Raw genomic sequence first — 17,735 nt, forward strand, 5'->3', positions numbered from 1 at the left:
TTTTTCTGATGGGAGGGGGCAGGGGCAGGATGGGCTGCTCCACTTTCCACAGGGGGAGAGGGGAAGGCGTGGAACCTCCCGGCCTGGGAAGCTCCCAGCAGCTCAGGGCCTGCTCCCCCTCCCTTGCTGTGAAAAGTGAGCTGGCCCAGCCGTACCCCTTGCCTCCTCCCCCATGTATAAATAACTGCCACCTCCTGCAGGCATTCCCTCTGGAATGGTCTGGGTGCAGGGTCCCCCGCCTCCTCCCTCCCCCCCTCAGCCCAGCTGGCTGCCGCTCCCTACCCAGCAGGACCCTCCCACTCTTGGCAGAGCTGGATTGATGCAACCCAGGTCCCCAGGCAGGCTGGCCTTGAAGTTGGAGCCAATGGAGCCTGTGCAGAGATAAGGCTGGTAGCACAGGGACCCCAGTACTTACCCCAGCTGGCAGGAGGTATCTGCTTGGGTGGACTGGCTCAGCCTGCTGTACTCTTCCCCTTCTGCCCCACACAAAAGTCCCCTTGTTGGGCCTTCTTAGAGCAGTGAGTCTTAGCGTTAACACTCCATGGAGATGCATGGGGCAGATCCTCCCTCTTAGAGCTATTGTGTCAGACTCTCTGCAAATTCAGGCAGGCATTGCTCCCTTGGTTCCCTCTCTCAAAGCTATTGTGTCAGGTTCTCTGCAGACTCAGTGCTTGTGTACATGGGGAAATTTACTGTCATAATTATACAGGAATAATTATACCAGTATAATACCATATGTGGACACTCTTATTCTGGAATAAGTGCCTCTTTTCGGTTTAGCGCTTAAACCACTTCCAGTGCGACATAAGCTAAAGCAAAATTAGGCCCTCTTATTGCAAAATGAGTGTCAACGTAGGGAGTAATAGTGGTAAAACTACAGTGGGGTAATTATTCCAGTATCATTATGCCAGTAAACTTCCGCATGTAGACAAGCCCTGAATCTGCAGAGAACCTAACACAATAGCTAAATTATTATGCTAAACTTCCCTGTGTAGACAAGCCCTCAGGCAGATGCAACTGCATTAATTACACTTGGGTCATTGTTTAAGCTTTTCTTTGCAATTAAGAGGGCTAGAACCCTCCCCCCTCCTTTTTAATGACAGTTGAGTACCTGAGGTTTTTCTCCTCTTTTGTTTTCCCTCCCACTGTTCAGTGGATGCTCCTCCACTCACTTATTTGGATCCTGGTGGCTCAGCTCTTGCTACTACTCCAGTTATGGGTCAGCAGCAGGAAAGTGAAAATCACAAGTAGAGCTGGTTGGGAAATGTTTGAAAATTATGACAAAAAAGAACATTTTTTTTTTCATTTTCATCAACATTTTTTCTTTGAAAAATTTCAGGTTTTGGTTAGAAAAAAAAAAAACAACCTCCCAAAACTATAACCCTCCAAAATTTAAGGTTTTTGTTTCTAAAAACAGAAAGACAAAAAAAATCAGTTTTTGATTTTTCAGTGACAAATGTGGACATTTGAGTTCAGAGGAAAAGCCATTTTCCATTGAAAAAAATGTCATGGAAAAGTTTAGACCTGCCATAGTGACAAGTTTTCCACTCTTTGATGTACTTCAGACAGATGAAATGTTCTGCAACAACTCACATCCACAAAGGATTAGAACCCAAAGCTGAGCTTTTAAAAAGCTGTCTAGGAGATTTAGATACCCAATTTCCATTAATCTTAATGCTTCCACATCCCCTAGGTTGCTTTGAAAAATCTCAGCCTAACAATCATTTTATTTCTAATCTGCTTGCTCCCCACTTCTGCCCTTTGCCAAAGAACAAGGAGTGCTGTACAAGCCACTAAAGAAGGTCACAATGATAAATAAAATAAATACAAAACACTAATAAAACACCACCTGGTGGAGGCAGAAGCCAATCCAAAGCCAGGCAGTTCCAAGAGAATGATTGCTCATGTTTTTTCTCTTAGCATAATTTTATAAGGGCAGGTAAGGCACAGTGCTGGGTTGTTTATATGGGTGTCTTGGAAATTTTTTGGAAAAGGTCTGTTTCACTAGGGAGAGAATGAAAGAAAGATCCAGTACACTTCATTTCTAATATCTGGCTTCAACAGCGGGTTCATGGTGGGTGCACTGAAGGTCTTTAAATTCTAAGTACTATTCAGTATGTAACAGCAGGTCCCTTTAGATGAGCAGTACACAATGTAAACAGTAGATAAGAGAATTCATTCTCGTATCAAAATACATATTCTTATAGTATTTACTCATGTTATTAGAGTAGCAGTCACCACTGTAGTTCAAATTGCATAAGCATTTAAGTCCAACCCTTTGTTTCAGTTCCTTATAACTTTCCAAAACGCTTCCCATTTGGGCTGAAATCTTCCAGGTTTGATCTCTGCCAGAAAGTGACATTTTCTGAGGAAAATTAGTTCAGCCACTATTGAATAAGAAGAAAGTGAAAGAAATATGCTTTTTCTGTTATTAAAAACTCCCAAAACATTCTTCCTACCTTTGTTTTGTTTTGAACCGTAGTCTCAGTGAAACAGTTGGGGGTAGAAAGTTGAAATTTGGCAGGGAAATAGCCATCATTGATGAGAAGTGCTTTGGGGCATTCTAGTACAAATTGGTTTTGACTGGACCACATTATGAGCCTTTGAAAATCGTACTTAATGAAGGCACCATACCACAGGCATGGCTTCCTTTCAGCAGTGTTTGAAGCATGCATGAAAGGCTAATTTCATAGCACTATGACAAACTTAATAAACCAGTGGAGTGAGTCCTCTGACTCTGTATCCACACCTGCTATTAATATCTCCTCTTCCTCCAGTTCTCTTCCATCTGTCTCAGCATGGCAGCAGCAGACTTTTACACAACTTACAGTGGCCCTTTCTTAGAAGACCATTATCTCCTCCCTCTCTAGCTCTGCTTTGCTCTACCAGCTCTGAAGATGCCCTTTTCACACACTGATGGCATGCAGCTGGGCGCAGTCTCAATGGACCCTGGGGAGTCTTGCCACATCCTCGCCACCTCATTTTCCATTCTTTGTTTCCTGGTCCCTAAGGCTTCTCCTGGAATCACTCAGGTTTTCTACTTTCCATTCCTGTTTGCTGACCCTCAATGCACTGAAATCTGCATCTTCACCTTTCCTTTGACATTCCAGTAGGGGCTGCACACTTTTCCTAGGGAAATATAACATCAGACAGCTTCTTCACTTCAGCTTCTTCACTGTCTTCTGGTCTGGAATTAGGCCTGATATCAACGTGAGGTCTGCACTGGATCCCACAGTGAGGATGAGGGAACATACTTGGTACTTGTTAACAGAGCTTGTTGGAAAATAGAAATCCATTCCTGTGAAAAACTTCACCTTAAAAAAAAAAATCCTGAATCACGATGAAAAGTCAAAAATGTGAAATTTTTCACATGAAAGGATTTCCAGAAAAATTTCATTTCAGGACAGATTAAATGGAATTTTTTGGCTTACCAGCAGCCTTCCTGATGGATGGGCAGGCTGGATACCTGAGGAAGGGGCTAGTCACAGAGCCTGGGAGCCAGTCTCCTGGCTACCCAAGGAACTGGGGAGCTAGCTAACCAAGGAGTGAGCCAGCCCTGTGGACCTGGGAGCCTGACAGCCCATCAGTCCCAGCTAGTCCAAGGAGAAAGAAAGATGAGTTGCCTGGTTTCCATCTAAAGTTTCAACAAAATGGCCAGGTTTCCGCAGAACATTTTGATTCCATCGAATCAGCATTTTCCCACAGAAGAGTGGCTGGGAGGTATTTTCCGACAGAACAGTCTTCTATCCAGTCATGCTAATTTGATAGAATCAAAGCTTTCCCCAGGAACATGGTAATTCTGCTGAAACTTTCAACAGACCCCAGACCCTGCCTGCCTCCCCAAGAGCCCGTGTTTCCTGTGACACTCCCTCCCCAAAAAGCATTCACACCTCTGTTGATGAATCAGTGGGTCCCAATGTGCATGTGCCACTGTGAGCAGTTTTGCATTTCTGCAGAACTCCTTGCAATGGCAGACCTATTCTGGCCCTGCTCATTCTTCAGCACTGTTGTTAAAGCTTTCAGAGAGGGTCACAGAAAACACAGACTTTTCCGTTTGCCTGGAAAAGCAACTCCTGAGCCTCCACAAACTCTTATTTTCAATTATTTTATTTGCCACTTCTGCACCTTTTAGATAGTTTCATCTTTTTCCTCCCTCTGCTCCTGTGGAGACGGCCCCTCTCCTTTTTCCCCATTGAGATCTGGGCGTCTTTGCTGCAGCTGCTCTTCTTTTGTCCTGCAATTCCACCTTCCTGCAGACATTCTTCTTGGAGGTGGGACTTTTCCTCTTGTCCTCACTTTCCTTCCCAAAGCCTTAGCAGCTGGCTTCCCAGTTGAAATCCCAGACAAGCCCCCACTTGTAACACCAACAGATTCCCGGATCAAACCTGGGACCTTGGGAGCTTAGTGCATGAGCCTCTACCGTATGAGCTAAAAATCAACTGCCTGCTCACTAAGGCTCATTTAACTCTTTCTCTAAGTGGTCTCGGTGCCACTAGATGGGTCAGAATACCACACCCAGGAGGTGTGCGGGTTACATGTGCACACAAGTGATTTTATAACTGTGTGGCTGTATGCTGACATAAGTTGTCAACAATTTTGTAGTGTAGACATGGCCTCACTCTCTTGTCCTTTATTCCTTTCTCTTTTGTTTTCTCTTCTTTCTTGAGGTGGGATCCAGCCAGGAATGATGCCCTTGCTCTCAGTTTTCTCAAGGGATACCAGGGTATTTACAGGTTTCAGAGTAGCAGCCGTGTTAGTCTGTATCCACAAAAAGAACAGGAGTACTTGGGACACCTTAGAGACTAACAAATTTATTTGAGCATAAGCTTTCGTGGGCTACAGCCCACTTCATCGGATGCATGCAGCAGAAAATACAGCAGGAAGATTATTATATATAATATACACACAAACACACACACACATATATATCTATATATCTATATATATTGTGACAGACCTAGGCCAGTGGGGTACAGGAGTCTGGTCCTATTTGGCATCCAGGAAGTGGGCGGGCAAAGCCCGCCCACCGCTAAAGGACTCCCCCCAGCCTAAGGGGAGGATCCACAGGTCTGGGACACCAACTAATTACGGGGGACAACAAATGATAAAACAGGACTGGGAGTGAGGTCAGAGGGCCAAATGAAGGGAACCTGATGGGGACACCGAGCAGAGAACCCCGGACAACGCCCACTGCTCCTCGAAGGCGTCAAGGGAGCCAGTGGACGCCGCCCAGAGGAACTCTGCCCGGACGCGTGAGCGGACAGAGGAACGGAAATAGGCCCCACAGTCACAGGAAATCCCGTCGGCCAACCTCCTCTCCCTGGTTTTGTAGATGGCTAGTTTGGCCAGGGCCAAGAGGAGGTTGACAAGGAGATCCCGCGACTTCGTGGGGCCACGGATAGGGAGTGCATAGATGAACAGGTGAGGGGAAAAGTGCAACCAAAAACGCAAGAGGAGAACCAAGAGGAGCCGGAACAGGGGCTGCAACCTGGCGCACTCTAAATAAACATGTGCCAGGGTCTCCTTCACGCCGCAAAAGGGGCAGGTGTTGGGGACAGGGGTAAACCGCGCCAAGTACACGCCCGTGCTCACAGCCCCGTGAAGGAGCCGCCAACTGACATCCCCGGCGGGCCTCGGGACTAGGGCAGAATACAGGCTGGCCCACCGGGGCTCCTCACCCTCGAGAGGTGACAGGAGGTCCCGCCATTTCATATCGGGGCGGGACGCGAGGGTGAGGTAGTGAAGCGTGTGGAGCACGAGCGCGTACAGATGTTTTCTTGGCGCGGTCTGGAACAGAACCGGCTGCAGATCGGGCAGCCGGCTCGCAGTGAAAGGGCGAGGGGGGTGATTGGATCCACGGGGCAGGGGCCCGATAAAAAGATCCACAGGGCCCAGGGTGGAAGGTGGGCGGGGCGTGCCCTCTCGCAGGACCCGGTCGAGGTAAACCTGAGCAGCGGGCAGTAAAGCGGCCTTCACCTCCTGAAGTACGTGCCGGGGGGTACGAGGGCTGGAGAGCCCCATGCGCTGAGCGAGCGTCAGGGGATCCAGCCAGTCTCCCCGGTCGTAGTCCAGGAGGTCTCCGACCCTGGTGACCCCTGCCAAGACCAGCCTCTGGCGCACCGCGGGGGACTCCGCCACCTGCACACGGAGCTGGGGGTTATGTAGCAGGGGCTCCGCGAGGAGATCAACCCCCATGGTGGCCGCCACAGACCTGGTCGTTGAAAAGAGCTTCCAGGTCCGGAGGAGGTCTTGGTAGAAGACCGGCAGCCCAGAGAGGTCTCGCGGAAGACCTCTCGGATGGAGATAAAAGAGCTGCCGGTCGTATCGGAGCCCTCGGAAGCGGCGGAGGAAGGTGTGCGCCAATACGCTCCACGCCGGACTACCCACACCATACAGGAGCCTCTGCAGGGCCTGGAGGCAGAAGACGTGGACCTGAGTGCACAGGCACTTCAGGCCCTGCCCCCCCTCCTCCAGGGGCAGGTGGAGGACCCCTGCAGAGACCCAGTGCGTTCCTGGCCAGAAGAACTCCAGAACCACCGTCCGGAGGTTGGCCAGGAAATCCGGGGCCGGGACCAGGGTGTTGAGCCGGTACCAGAGCATGGACAGGACTAATTGATTCAGCACCAGCGCCCTCCCTCGAAGAGAGAGGCACCGGAGTAGTTCTGTCCATTTCCGGAACCGCGCCCTCACCCCGCCCTCTAAACCATGCCAGTTCTCCGGCGGAGACGGATGTGTGGCAGAAAGGTAAACGCCGAGATAGAGCAGCGGACCCGTGCTCCACCGGATGGCCTGAAGCGCGGGTGGGAGGGAGCTCGCCTGCCACCCGTCCCCTACCACCAGGCCAGAGCTCTTGACCCAGTTGACCCGGGCGGAAGAGGCCGCTGAATAAATGGCCTGGCAAGCCTCCACCCGCGCCAAGTCGCCCGGGTCCTGGACCACGAGGAGCACATCGTCGGCGTATGCCGACAGGACCAGCTGCAGCTCCGGCTCCCGGAGCACCAACCCCGTCATCCTCCGACGGAGGAGACAGAGGAAGGGCTCGATCGCCAGAGCGTACAGCTGACCCGAGAGGGGACACCCCTGCCGCACTCCTCGCCCGAAGCTGACCGGCTCGGTCAGGGTCCAGTTGAGCCTGACCAGACACTCCGCGGAAGCGTACAGCACCTGGAGAAAACCCACAAACTGGGGTCCGAAGCCAAATGCTTGCAGAGTGCCCAGGAGATACCCGTGGTCCACCCTGTCGAACGCCTTCTCCTGATCCAGGGACAAGAGGGCGAACGACAGACCATCCCTACACCCTAATTCCAGAAGGTCCCGGACCAGATACAGATTATCAAAGATCGTGCGGCCCGGGACAGTGTAGATCTGGTCTGGGTGGACCACGTCCGCCAGCACGGACCCTAGCCGCATCGAGATGGCCTTCGCAATGATTTTGTAGTCCGTGCTGAGGAGCGAGATGGGACGCCAATTCCATAAATCGCGGAGGTCCCCCCTCTTCGGCAATAAGGTGAGCACGGCTCGCCTGCACGAGAGAGGGAGGACCCCGCCCCGCAAAGACTCGGCCCAGACGGTGACTAGGTCCTCGGGATGATCCTCGAGGGCCCGGAGCTCCTCCCGCTTCTCCCGGCACGCTCCGCAGAGGGATGGATCCTCGGGGCTGGCGGCCAGACGCCTCTCCAGCTTCAAAACCTCCCGGTCCAACCGCTCTATCGCCACATCCCTCCGTCGGCTGGCGCCCCGGGTGTAGTTGCGGCAGAAGAGCCGGGCGTGCACCTTCCCCAGGTCCCACCATCGCCGCGCCGAAGGAAAGGCGCGCCTCTGCCCTCGCCAGGCCAGCCAGAACTCCCGGAAGGACGCCACGAAGCCCGCATCCTCCAGCAAACTATTATTAAAATGCCAATAGGCCGGCCCCGGCCTCTCCGCGCAGAGAGAGGCCGTCACGGTGGCAAGGTGGTGATCCGAAAAGGGGGCCGGCTGAACGCTGGAGGAGTGGGCTCGTGAAAGGTGGAAACGTGACAGGTAAATGCGGTCCAGCCGGGAGTGGCGCGACCGATGGGCCTCCACCCGGACGAAGGTGAACGTCGAGACGTCATCCGGGTGGTGGTCGCGCCAGACGTCCACCAGGAAGTGCCGGTCGACGATCTCCCGGAGGACGTCCGTGGCGGCCGGGCACTGCTCGGTCCCCGAGTGGTCCCGTTCCTCGAGGGTGGTGTTAAAGTCCCCACCCAGGACCAGGCACTCACGAGGATCCAGAGAGCCGAGGAAGGCGGACGCCTGCTGATAAAAACGCAACCTCTCCAGGCCCGATGTCGGGGCGTAGACGTTGACAAGATTAACCACAAGCCCCTCCATGTGGACCCGGAGGTGCAGCAGGCGGCCCGGCACAGCCTCGGCGACCCCCAGCACCTCGGGCCGTAGGTCGGGGGAGAACAGGGTCGCCACTCCTGCCGAGCGAACTGAGAGGTGGCTAAAGTAGACCCTGTCCCCCCACTCCAGCCGCCAGCTAGCTTCAGCGGCCGGATCCGTATGGGTCTCCTGCAGGAAAACCACAGAGTACCCCCCGTCCCGAAGGAAGGAGAGCACCTGGCTCCTGCGGAGACCCATCCTACAGCCCCGGGCGTTCAAAGTGGCAAAGATGATCGGCGCCATGAGGAGTGCTGGGGTGGATCCTCGCCGGCAGACACGCCCACGGCCTCCGTCGGGCCGCGCAGCAATCCGTGACCAAACCCGTAGGTGTGCAGAGAGTCACGGAAGAAGCAGACCCGCCGGTAGGCCGCGGCGGCCTGCTTCCCGGTCCCCTTACCCTCCCCCATGAGGGCCTTTGCGGCCCGGAGGATCAGGTGGAAATCCCCCCACCGCTGGAGCGCAAGATGGACTTTGTTACGGGAGCCACGGACATCCTCAAGGAACTCCCGCAGCTCCTCCCTCAGCACATGGGGGGGCGGGGTAACGGATCGATGACTGTCCCCCAGCGGGGCCCCCGTCACAGCCCCGTGGCCCACCGAGGCAGGCAGGCAGGGGGCAGACCCTCGACGTGGCGTCTGATGGGCCAACGCCACGCGGTCCGCCCCGCTCCCCAGTTCAACAGGGGGCGGCGGAAGGAGAACAGCAGCCCCTGATGGGTCAGGGCAGGGAAAAACAACTAAGGCCGCGCCCTGGGGAGTATCCCCAGGGGCGGCAATGGCATCACGGGAGGTGGAGGGGACAAGGGTGGGGCCAGGGTCCGGTTGGCCCACACCCAAGAGGGACACCCCCTGGGAATCGGGTCCGGGTAGCGGGGCACCGGCCGTCGCCTCAATGGGCTCAGCGGCCGTCAGTGAGGTGCCACCTGCAGCCGGGCTGATGGAAGATCCCAGGGGACCCTCGGAGGCGGGAGCAGAAGCATCAGTCAGGGGTAGGGAACCCGGGGACAGGGGGACCGTAGTGAGGTTGCTCAGATCGAGGCCCGTTTGCAAAGGGTCGTCCTCCCCCTGTGTAACTGGGGTCAGACCCAGGGCCTCGATCTCCTCGTAGATGGAGGGAAGATCGCCGTCCGCCACCCCGGGGCCCTCCCCGCCAACACCCGAAGCGACGCCCACCTCAGCGCTCGCGGGGGCTTCGGATGGCAAGCGGGCAAGAGGGGCTCCCTCGGGGGATCCCTCGGGAAGGGACCCTGGAGGAGGGGCAGCGTCACCGTCCGGTGCTGCCACGTCGTCCCCAGCCGGCACCACAAAATGGGCGTCGTCAGGGGGCAAGGCGGAAGGCTCGTCATCAGAGACCCCCTTCCTGCTCTTCCGGGGGGTCTCCGAATCCGAAAGACGTAATGGGGCCTGAGCCTTCCGCTTGCCCCGCTTCCCCTGTACTAAGGACCAGCCCTCCATGGCATCATCCGGGGGCAGGCTAACAGGGGTCAGGTCTGGGGGCAAGGGCAATGGCTCAGAGACTCGGGGAAGCAACGGAGGGGCAACAGGAATGAGGGAGGAGTCTCCCTGGGGCAGGCCCTCTCCCACGCCCGGCGTTATCTCCGCCGCACCCTCTTCCACAGCGGTGGACTGAGAAGGAGGAGGGGCAGCTTCAGATGCCGGGCAGCCAGAGGCACTGGCGGTGACAGGGCCGGCGCCTTGCCGGGGCTCGGGGGTCCCGGACGCTCCTCCGTGCCGGGCCAAGGGGCAGTCCCTCCGGACGTGCCCCATCGCCCGGCAGAGGTAGCACCAGGCCTCCCCCGTTGAGTAATGCACCCGGTAGCGGGCTCCCTGGTAGGGGACCACAAAGGACCCCTCGAGCGCCTCTCCGTCACGCGCCGCCGGCGGCAGTTGAAGCTGCACTTGCCGGCGGAACGAGAGGACATGACGGAGGGCGGGGTCCTTGCAGCCCAACGGGAGAGGGCTGATGACAGAAATAGGACGCCCCAGGGCAGAAAGGGTGGGCAGCAGGGCGGCATTGGGCAGGAAGGGAGGGACGGAGGTCAGGATCAAGCGGACCCCCAGGTCTTCCAAGGGCTCAAGGGGCACGAACACGCCCCCCACCGCCAGACCCGTCTCTACCGCCTCCTGGGCGGCAGCCTCCGACGCCAGGAAGAAGGCTACCTTCCCGTACATCTTGGAGGCCGCCACGATGGCCGTGGGCCCCACCACCCTCGCCAATGCCCGCACGTAGATCTCCACGTGGGGCGAGGCGGACACCAGGAGGCAACGGACGCCGTGATTCCTGGTCAAGGTGGGGAAGGGGCCCCGGCCGCTATAGATGGAAGAGGAAGCGGCAGTCGGAGGAGCAGCGGCAGGCGGGGGGGCCGCCGTCACCTGGGCATACGCCCTGGGGGCTGGGGGAGGGACACCCGCGGAGCTGGTAGAGGGAACAGCGGGGAGGGATGCTGCGGCCGGTAGCAGGGCCACGGCAGCGGGGGTAGTCCCCGCCATGGAGGGCTTGGTCTTTTTAGCGGGGCCCTTACCCTTCTTCCCACCCCGACCTTTCCCACCGGCTGGGGGGGCTCCCCCTGAATCGGAAGGGGCGAGGGACGTGGCAGCAGCGGACGTCTCCCCAGTACTTGCCGCTGCAGGTGCCCCAGCAGGGGCAGTGACAGATAGACCGGCAGCGGCGGTCGAAGTAGAGGCTTGGGGAATGGACACGGGGGTGTCTGGAGGAGGGGCGGTGGGAGCATCGCGAGGGGTCTTCCCCACCATAACGAGAGCGGGGAGGGGGACAAACAGCGAGGGGAGGGGAGGGAAAGGAGGCGACCACCCCTCCCCGCTAGGCTGCAGGCAGGGGAGGAGGGTGCCAGAAAGGGAAGGCTAAAGGGGCGTGGGGAGCAATCGAGGACCCAGGGGCGGGAGGGTGGCAGGTCATCGACCCAGAGGGGAATTCTGGCTCCTCTAGTTGCACTAGGGGATCAGGGGGGCTAACAGCACAGGGGGGTGCAGTGAACAAGGGCAAACTCAAACGGGGGAAGATCACAAGCGCATGGAAGGGGCCATGGGCGCACAGCGGGAGGGGCTAAACAGGGCTGGGGAAGCACAGGGAGGGGGGGAAAGTTGAGCTAGGAGCGGGGCAGAGGGACCACGGGGCTAGCTGCAGGGCTAGGGCAGGACAATCAGGGCCACATGGGAAATGGGTGGGGCAGACAAAAGTGGCAAAGGAGAGGGGGCCAGACCAAGGGGTGGGGGTGGGGGGGGTGCGCCCACGGGCACTTGAGCAAAAAGTCAATTGTAGCTGGCTGCTGCTGCTGCAGGCCCAAATGGTGGAAGTGGGCGTGGCAAGGCAGGTGAGCAGCTCAGTCCCAGAGGCAGGAGGCCGAAGCAGAAGGAAAACAGCCAGCGGGGGTGGTGGAGGGGGCAACGATGGTGGTGGGGGCGAAGGGGGACACGGATGGACCGGGGGCAGGCTCCACGCCACACCCCCGGTGTCCCAACAGACACAGTCCAAACCCCCACCACAAGAGCACAGTTCAAAAAATACTCAGTCCTTTAGTGCCCCCTCCACGGTGGTCTTCAGAGTCACCATGAGGTCCTCCAGCAGCAGACGGTCCTCTCCTCCTCCTCCTCCTCCTCGGGGCTCCAGCAGCTCCCAACAGCAAACACAGCAGCTCCAGCAGATCCAGGCGGTGGTCTGGTGGCCAGGCAGGAGGGACCCCGCTCAGAAGATGGTGGTGGTGGAGCCCTCAGCAACAAGGGCCGGAGCTGGGGTCCCTCACTCCCCTCCTCCGGGGAGCAGGCCAGCAGCCCGCCCCCCCAGGGGCTGTAGGTGGAGTAACAGCAGCACCTGAGGTGGTGGGGGGGAAATCTACTAGCCAGCCAACAAGCAGATAGCAGAGAAAGGGGGCGGGTGGTGGTGTCTAGCCCAGCCAGGGGAGCAGCTGGAGCAGTGGCAGCAGCAGCAATGAGGGCCCAGCAGGAACAGCAGCAGCAGCAGCAGCCCTCTCCCTCCTACCCTCAACAGCAGAGGAGTAGACGGGGGATCTTCTGGCCGCTGGAGAAAGAGGTTTCTGTTCCCTGAGTGACCAGAGCAGAGGCTGCACTAGAGTAATCAGGAACCTGCTAGAACCAATTAAGGCAGCCAGGCTGATTAGAACACCTGCAGCCAATCAAGGCAGGCTAATCAGGGCACCTGGGTTTAAAAAGGAGCTCACTCCAGTCAGGGAGGGGGGAGCCAGAGGAGAGGAAGTGTGTGAGAGGAGCTGGGAGCAAGAGGTGCAAGGAGCTGAGAGTGAGAGGGTGTGCTGCTGGAGGACTAAGGAGTACAAGCGTTATCAGACACCAGGAGGAAGGTCCTGTGGTGAGGATAAAGAAGGTGTTTGGAGGAGGCCATTGGGAAGTAGCCCAGGGAGTTGTAGCTGTCATGCAGCTGTTACAGGAGGCACTATAGATAGCTGCAATCCACAGGGCCCTGAGCTGGAACCCGGAGTAGAGGGTAGGCCTGGGTTCCCCTCAAACCTCCCAACTCCTGATCAGACATAGGAGAAGTTGACCCAGACTGTGGGGAAGATCACTGAGGTGAGCAAATCTGCCAAATAAGTGCAGGACCCACCAAGGTAGAGGAGGAACTTTGTCACAACTGGTGTCAGGGGTGGGATTTGGTGTGCACAGCGCGGCGGAAGGAGGGTGATTTAAAAAAAAAAAGAGAGGGTTTATTTTTTTTTTCACCACAATGGATGACTTAGTGTGGGCATTGATATAAGCTACGGCGGCCCAGCAGGAGGCTACCCGTGTCCAGGCAGCTGCCCAACAGGAGGCAGTGCGGCTGCAGCAAGAGACTAATCGCCTGCTGATGGACCAGGCTTCTCAAGACCGAGCTATGTTGCAGGAACTGGTAAACCAGGTAAAGACCCTTACAGAGCTGAACCGCGGCCATGATGGGACGCAGATCATACGAGCCAGCCATTGGCTGCAGAAAATGATGCGGGAGGATGATGTAGAGGCATACCTTCTGGCCTTTGAGAGGACAGCCCTACAGGAGGCCTGGCCTCGAGATCAGTAGTCTTGCATCCTTGCCCCATTCCTGTGTGGGGAGGCCCAGAAGGCCTGCTATGATCTGCCTGAAGAGGCTGCAGCAGACTATCCCCAGCTGAAAGCAGAGATCCTGGCCAGATCTGGGGTAACAACTGCAGTGCGGGCCCAGCGGTATCATGAGTGGAGGTACCAGAAAAACAAAACCCCGCGGTCCCAATTGTATGACCTCATCCATCTCACACGAAAGTGGTTGCGAACAGAATCCCAGAGTCTGGAAGAGATACTAGAGGTTCTGGTCATCGACCGATACATGAGGGGGCTACCGCCAGACCTTCGTGCTTGGGTAAGCCAGAAGGAACCCTCCACCTATGATGAGGTTGTCACACTGATAGAGAGGCGAAGGACAGCGAGGGAGCTGACCCGACCAGTTAAGGAAGAGAGACCCCGAGTTAAACTAGCAGCACCAAGCCCTAGAGCTCGGGTGACTGGGCAACCAGGAGATCACAGGTGGAAAAAGAGGGGGGCTGAAGGCCCACCAGAAGCCACAAAGGGTCAGAGCACTGAGGGAGAAGAGGATCATGATGTTAGATTGCCCAAACCAAGAGACCGGGGAATGCCTAAGGCCCCATACAGATGTTATACCTGCAGGGAGTGGGGACATATAGCTGCACAGTGTGCCAATGCTGAGGAGCCTATGCAGTGTAACCTGGGGAACTGGGCAGACCCATGCTCCCTAATCCACCTTGTGGGGGTCTCACTAACCCCACATATGTACACCAGACCAGTAAAGCTAAATGGGGTAGAGACCACAGCACTGGTTGATTCAGGGAGTGCTATCACGCTTGTCTCGGGGAAACTCATGAAGTGTAGTCAGCTGCTGCGGGCTAAGCGTACGGGGATAACATGCGTCCATGGGACAGTTGGTTATTACCCCACTATCCCAGTAAAAATCGAGATTCAGGGGAACACTATTGAGGTTGCAGCAGGTGTAGTCCCTAAACTCCCATACCCGGTGCTCATAGGGAGGGACTTCCCAGGGTTTGGAGACTTACTCCCAGTAGGAGGATTGGAGAAAGAGGGGAACCCTGAAGTTAGTGAGGCCTCCACAGTAGACTGTCAACCCCCAGTCTTCTCTGAAATATCCCCAGATTTATTTTCCATTCCCAGACAGGGTAGAAAGTCGAAAAGGGAAAGGAGGGCAGCTAAAGCCTTGGGAACCCGAATACTGACCCAAAGCCAGAGGGTCGCTCTCGTAGGTAGGTGGACCCGAGCAGCTGAAAAGGAGGCCACCCAGGAGGGAGAAGCACCTGAGTCTGACCCCCACCCTAACGCTTCTGAACCAGTAGAGGCAACAGAGACTGGGCCCCTAGATCTTGGGCAGATTAGCCCGGGAAGAGGAAATTTTGGACAGGACCAGGCTGAAGACCCAAGGTACAACAACATTAGAAAGGAGGTGACTGAAATAGATGGGGTCCCCATGGAAGGGAAAACCCAGGGACCAGAACCCTACTTCATAATGAAGAAGAATCTCTTATACCGGGTTGCACCAGTACAGGGACAGGAGGTACAGCAGATCCTAGTACCTCAAAAACACCAGAACGCTGTATTAAGTCTTGCTCGTAGTCATCTTTTGGGGGGGCACTTGGGTGTAGAGAAGACCCTGGCACAAGTCCTATGATGGTTCTTCTGGCCCGGAGTACATGAAGAAGTGCGGAGGTACTGTGCATCCTGCCCGGAGTGTCAGCTGCACAGTCCTCGTCCCCACCCGAGGGCACCTTTGGTACCCCTTCCCATCATAGAGGTCCATAGGCAGCAGGTTCGTATAATTTTTGGTGGGGCCCAAAATGGTGGTCTCCCCCCCCCCCCCGCTCTCACCCTGTAAGCTGATATAAAATGAAGCTACAATGCGTCAGCACCACAAGATTACAAGGGTCAATTAAAAGTGGAAAGTCAGAAGCAGCACTTGCCTGCTTCAATATACAGTATTAAATTTTGTTGCACCTGTTGTGACAAAGTGGGAATGTTCTTAATGTTTTCTCTGAATACTCTGTGGGTGCCTCAGTTTCCCCTGCAAAGTGCCAACTGACGGTGTTGGGGACAAAGAGATCAGGTGGCCTCCTTGTCCGGAAGAGACACAAAGGCCAGATGAGGGAGTGTCAGTTTGGAGCTGGCTGGGGAAATCGGGAGAGGTCCAGAACTTGGGTCTGGGCTCCCCACCCCCCAAGATGGACCTGACTGAGGGGTCCTGTTTTCTGTACCTACAAGCTCTGTTTTAGACTGTATCCCTGTCATCTAATAAACCTTCTGTTTTACTGTCTGGCTGAGAGTCACATCTGACTGCGGAGTTGGGGTGCAGGGACCTCTGGTTGCCCCAGGACCTGCCTGGGCACACTCGCTGCGGAAAGTGCATGGTGTGGAAGGGCATGCTGAATGCTCCGAGGTCAGACCCAGGAAGGTGTAAGCTTCTTGCCCTGGAGACAGTATGCTCAGAGAGGAGGCTCCCCCAGAGTCCTGACTGGCTTTGTATGGAGTTGTTCCAAAGCATCCCAGCATCCCCTTCCACACCATGCACTTCCCGGAAGTCTGCACAGGCACTGACACTCCCTCCTCTGGCCTTTGTCTCTTTTCCAGGCATTAGGAGGCCACCTGATCTCTTTGTTCTCCAACACCTTCAGGTGGCACCTTGCAGGAGAGTGGCTCAGGCCATCAGTTGCCTGGAGACAGGGTGTCGGCCATTCTCTGTGCAGACAGCATCACACTGGCCCTCTAGGGCTTTACAACAATCACACCCCCTTATCCCACCATCTAGAGCCTTAAGAAATGCATTGGGGAAACTGAGGCACACAGACAGTATTCAGAGAAAACACCTGTATACGACCAGTTACATACTTTGAAGGGTGTAAAATAATCAAATATTGTGCTAAATACAATGATACTCCAAACTGACCACCAAATTTAAGTTGCACATTTTTCCCCTCAGGTGAGGGCTCTGGGGTGGGGCTGGGGATGAGGGGTTCACAGTGCAGGAGGGTGCTCAGGGTTGGGGTGCTGGGGGCACAGGGCTGGGGATAAGGAACTTGGGATGCAGACAGGCTGCCCCAGGGCTAGGGCCAGAGAAGACTCCCCATCACCACCACTGGCAGCAGCAAGCTCCAGGGGAGGGACCCCTCCGCTCCCCTCCTGCCACCCAGAGCACACTCACTCTGCACCACAGTCACTGCACATGCTCCTAGGGCCCCTCTCAGGTCCAGAAAGCTCACTCACCTCCCCTATGATGGGTACTGGGTGGGGGGGGTTTGCCATCACAGGTGGCCTTCCATGTTGCTGCCCCTCACCATAGCCTCACTGTGGATGGGGGATGGGTCTGCCCCTTGCCCGGCATGCGGCAGAAGTGGGGTAGGCAGGGTGGTGGCTGGCTATGGGACGGGGGAGCAGGGTGCCATAAAATTCACCCAAGCCCCAGCTGCTCAGGTCTAGGAAGCCTCCCTCTCCCATCCCTCCTGTAGCGGGTGGGTTGGTGGGTGCTGGGGGAGGGGGCATTGCCTTCACATGTGGCTTCCTGCCTCCCCTGTGCAGCCTGCTGTGCCTCACTGGGAGTAGGAGTAGGGGCTGGGACTGGGGCTGGGACAGGGGGGAAATCATAGGGTCAAACACTCACAGAAGCAGCTGCTAAGGTGAGTGATGTCCGTCTCCTGGCCAGAAGTCCCCTTCGGTCTCCTCCAGGTAGGGGCAGGGGAGGGGAGCACAGCATAGCACGGCCCCCTCCACTCTTCTCCCCCTCCCCCTCCCGCTCCCGAGGTGCTACAGCAGTAGCTAGCATTGCTCTTTCTTATGCTAATGCTGCAGCTTTAGCCCTTAGGCTGCGGCAGCAGAAGGGAGAGAGACGGGCACTGCGTGCTCTCTTTACATTCAGGCAAAGAAGCTCCAGGGAGGGGGAGAAAATATTGGTGGAGCAGAGCCCCTGATTATGAATATTCCTGGGGCTTTAGCTCCACGAGCCCATATAAGCTGGCGCCCATGTAGAGGTCCCCATTGAGCGAATAGCCATGGACCTAGTGGGACCCCTGGAGAAGACGGCTCGGGGCCACCAATATAGACTTGTTGTTTTGGACTATGCTACTCGCTACCCAGAAGCCGTCCCCCTGCGGAACACAGCCTCTAAAACGATAGCCAAAGAGCTGGTGAGGATCTTTGCCCGAGTGGGGCTACCAAAGGAGATATTAACAGTCCAAGGAACCCCATTTATGTCAAAGCTAATGAAGGACCTCTGTACGCTGCTCCATATACATACCCTGAGAACTTCAGTCTACCATC

The sequence above is a fragment of the Mauremys mutica genome, chromosome 9 (genome assembly GCF_020497125.1).
Source record: "Mauremys mutica isolate MM-2020 ecotype Southern chromosome 9, ASM2049712v1, whole genome shotgun sequence".
Lineage (NCBI taxonomy): Eukaryota > Metazoa > Chordata > Testudines > Geoemydidae > Mauremys > Mauremys mutica.